A 4,832-nucleotide genomic window follows, 5' to 3' on the forward strand; every position below is an offset into this window, starting at 1 on the left:
CAGAGGCCAGGCGACACAGTTCCACTGCTCATCACCCCACTGTGGGCTCCCTGCTCTTAGGTGCTGGGCAGAGGTGAAGGTTGGAGAGGGAGGGTTGGGGAAGAGCTAGAGGATTTGGAAGAGCAGCAGTGTTCTTATAGTGAGGCAGCTTATTTTACACACAGGTGGGAACTTTAAAAGTGTAAGTAAAGGCAAACATTCATTTTAAAAGACACTGCAATTAGAGGGATTAGGTACAAATAGGGAGAGGCAATCTTATTTCAAAGATTCGGGATTTCATGGACTTGGTCTGGTGACAATGTTTTTTAAAGCCCATGCCCTAGGAGCTCAGGTTTTGTCTCAGAAGCTTGTGGGTTGCCAGGCCTAGAATACCACAACTTGGACTGGACTCCTGGGTGTCCTGTAGCTTGGGACAGGAAGCATTTTGAATATTGACCTTGGTCTCCCACACCTTCAGATCAGAAAGTAATAATATCTATGCCTGAGAGAGAGCTGCAGGTTCATTCTCGCAAGTGGTGGCTCAGCAAATCAGGAATATGGGGAGGCTGAACACAGCTTCTTCCTCTGACATCCAGCTGATTTTACCAGTCCACTTGCCCTGGCTGACCTCTCAGCAGCCACCCAACACACAATGCTCCATTCTCGCCTTCTTCATCCACAGTGGGTGAAGGGTCCCTCTGAAATCAATGAGCAAATGTCCTATACTATATCATCAAAAGACTGGCTTTTCCACCCTCAAATCGTGTGATGGGGATCACTCAACAGCACTGTGATGGCTTATCTTCAGTGAGGCGTCTTGCTTGACCCTTAAGTCGATAAAGTACTGAAAAATTTGAAATCCATACAAAACGACATAATATTTGCCTATCACTTAGCACACCCTCCCCTACACATTAAATCATATCCAGATTACTTAAAGTTCCTAATGCAATGCAAATAGTTGTTACACTATTGTTTAGAGAATAGTGACAAGATGCAAGTCTGACGTGCAGGACAGGCACAACCACCACAGCTGTAACTCTGTTGTAGTTGGAGGAAGCCAAACTGTGAATGCCAGAGACAGAGGCTGTGAGAAATGACAGGTAGCTACCGAAGGATGTTCCCCAGCACTCCATGCTCAGATTCCACATAATGCTTGATGCGCAATACAGTGAAGTTTCCCTTTCTGGAACTTTCTGTAATTTTTTTTTATTTTTAACTAACATGTGCCACTTGTACATTTTTATATGGCACAGTCATGCTAACTTTAATGAACTATTCTGGTCTTCCAAGTCTCAGCTTCTCACTTGAGTGCTAGATGAACAGCTTTTACAGCACTCTCCCAAAAGTAAACATAGAAGTGGAAGGAAAGTGCTAGAAATGTATCACAGAAAAAAGTGACAGGATAGCATTCACCAAATTTTAAGTATGCCAAGAAACAACTGTACATACTAAGAGAAAATAAATAGCTCATTGTACTTCATTACATGAACCAAATCCAAGACAGCTCATTCATTTTCCTTCCCACAAGGGGCTCTCTCCTTTACTAAGACTGATAAGAAAGGAAGACGTGAGCTGAGCTCATTCCTTTTCTAACTGCATTAAGAACTCAGCACATGTTATTCAGATAAAATATAAAGGATGCTGAAAGTTTCATATGTGCGCTAAAAGGTTTAACCATTTTGCTTATTTCTGAAACTGCAAACTGTGTGTGTGTGTGTGAGAGAGAGAGAAAGAGAGAGAGAGAGATTAGCTTTTCATTATGTGAATGTTTATCACATTTTACCTACTGTAATAAATTTATATTCTGCTGCATGGCTAAGATGAGATTCTAACATCAAGAATTTGAGAGGGTACTTCTCAGAAAGTCTTTGAGCTATGGACCTTGTAGAAAATAGTAACAGGGGTGGAGCCATTATAACCATCCCCACCAAGGATTTCAACTCTGTAGACACCCTTTCCTTTCCCTCAGGTGGAAGTTAGAGCTACTTGTAATTAACATAAACAGCACCAGGCTAGGGACCTCGCCATTGTTAGCATTCACTGTAATTTCCAACATGCCCCTTAACTGAGCCAATACAACTAGAAAATTGTATAAAAATCATGCTTTCCACCTTCTTTATTTGTACAGAAGGAAATTCTGAAAGAAAGAGAGACGTTACAACAATGTGCTATGTCTAGTCCTGGTTATTGGCATGGTAGAAATTAGACACTTTGTCTTCCAGAGGATGCTGCACAGTATTCTCATCCACTTTGGAAAATTCTTATTTACATTACATATGTGTTGTTTGCCTCAAAAGACTTCTTTGTGGGTCACTTCAGTGACAGATTTCTTTCTTTATTGCATTTAAAATTATTTTATATACACACATTCTATTCTCATCAGCATGATTAAGGCAGTGGCCAAGGACACTGATCTCAGAACCGCTTCGTGGAGAAAAGATTTTGCTCTGGCTTTGCCAGTAAATGACTTGAAGTTGGTCTTCAACAGGACTTGGCCTCAGTTTCCTCAAATGAAAAATTAGGGAATCTCAGTTACATTACATTCATATCCATCCCCATTTGATTAATGTCCTCATTATGTAAACTTTGCAAAGTCACTATTTTTTTAAAGATAAAACCCTAAAAGTAAAGCACATTTGTGAGACTTACATTGAAAGCTTTTACTCAAAGACCATAATTATTCTAATAAATTAACTATGATATTTATATATTTTACATAGCTTTTAGAGAAATAAATTTTCTTTCTCAAAAACTTTGACATTTCTACAACTCATGGGGAACTTTTCCTCTCTTAAAATGTACTCGGACATTCAGGAAAATGAGTATCTTTAAATTTTTCAATCCTCACACCTGAGAAAGAATACAAATCCCAAACTATTGCAAAAATATCTTCATTTAAAGAAGGTTGCAATAAAGAAATGTCAGTTTCTTCTTTCTTTTTTTAAAAGATTTATTTACTCATTTGGAAGGCAAGGTGAGAGATCTTCCATCCACTGGTTTAATCCCCAAATGGACACAGCAGCCAACGTTGGACCATGCAGAAGCCAGGAGCCTGGAACTCCATCCAGGCCTCCCAAGTGGGTGGCGGATGGCCCAAGTACTTGAGTCATCTTCTGCTGCTTTCCCGGGTGCTTGGAGCTGCATCAGACATACAGCAGTCAGGACTCAAACCTGTGCTCATATGGGATGCAAGCGTTGCAGTGTGCAGCGTAAACTGCTGTGTCACAATGCCAGACACAGCAAGTTCAATTTCTAAGATGCCTTGCTTATATTTTGAATATTTTTAGATTGCTTGCAGTTTAAAGCCTACCTCAGTAGGCTTAAAATAACCACTTAAATTCTCTTGTCGCATGAAGAGCATATAAAATAATTATTTTCAAATTTCCCAGGGGGAGTAAGTCTTTTTATTTACTTGCATTTTTTTCTCAGATTTGTTTTTATTATTTGTAAAGGAGGGGTGGTTATTAATGAAGGCATTTCATGTAAAATGTTACACAAATCACATTTCTGTTTCATTTAGTGTATGTAAAATGATTTTAACTTTCCTATTTGTCTAATAAAAAAAAGCAATGAGTGTTATTTCACTTTTTTCTCCAAAATAATTGCCTGAGATAGTAGTAAAAATATTCCTGACAGCTAATGTTACAGGTTATCTTTGATCAATGCAAGACCTGTTGAGTTGTAAATATATTAGGGCTGTGAGAATCAGATCAAATCATTTGTTCTTTACTTATGTTTCAAAATTGCATTGTTCTGATCAATTCAGGAAGTTGTCGTCTTTGGATACAAACCAAATTTCCCTTGAACTGTGCCTTTCAAATTGTAACCATTGCAACACCTGTTAAGAATATTTTGTTCAAGTTCACTTTTTCAAATTTCCGTTTTGGAAAATATATTGCAGTTTTCTTATATAAAATTAAATTACCCTACTGGACTCACTCTCTCAATGTAAGCATGCACTCCACGATCATAGACATCCTAACGACAGACACCCAGTACAACCCCTGCTCTATAACACAAGGAGTCTTTAAGAAGTTCATAGAAAAATGTGTATTATGAAATCAGTGCATGGTCTTCAAAATTTCTTTCACCAAAGTAAATTTATCTTTTAATTCCATATTCCTTGAACTGTTTTGATGTATACCTGTATACTTTTCCATGCGAATGCCCATGTGCCTGAGGGACACACCTTGCTAGAAGTCTTTTATTTAATCAGACAGTGGTTCTGTGATTAATTATGTTGCATACAGCATGTAGTGTAGAGTGGAAGTAACACATCTGACCATGTTGAGTCACCCAGGTAGATCTGATTCATATCCTTCCATATCAGTTGTCTCAATCTTCTAAGGTCATACCTCTGCTTATCATGCCCTTATATATTAACCAAATGGACAGTTTGGGGCTTAAAGATAAATGATTGCTTTTTATTCATAATATTATGTTCCAGGGGCAGACTATCTCCCAGATGCTTCCTGGCCAGTGAGTACCAGCCACTACCATGGCAGCCCGTAATGCATTGCAATGGGCAGGTGGGCGTGAGGGAACGGAGCCAGGGTGCAAAGAAGCACAGTGGCAGCAGGAGTGGCTCTGGCAGCTGGGGACTGAGTGCAATATCATGAATCACCGTCTTCTTCCAGAGGTGCTTCAGGTTCCGCACTGCACCAGGTGTGCAGACTCAGTACACGGGGCGGGGAGAGACCTGGGCGATACAGCAGCGGCATTCACCAAGGAGCTTGATGCTGTACAGAAAATCCCATACATTAACCCTCACGCTGGTCATTTAAGTGAACCTAGAGTTTGCTGTTCAACTAATTGAACGTATCAGAATAAACGTACCTTTCACAGTTAAG

Source organism: Oryctolagus cuniculus, chromosome 14, assembly GCF_964237555.1.
Source record: "Oryctolagus cuniculus chromosome 14, mOryCun1.1, whole genome shotgun sequence".
NCBI classification, from domain to species: Eukaryota; Metazoa; Chordata; class Mammalia; order Lagomorpha; family Leporidae; genus Oryctolagus; species Oryctolagus cuniculus.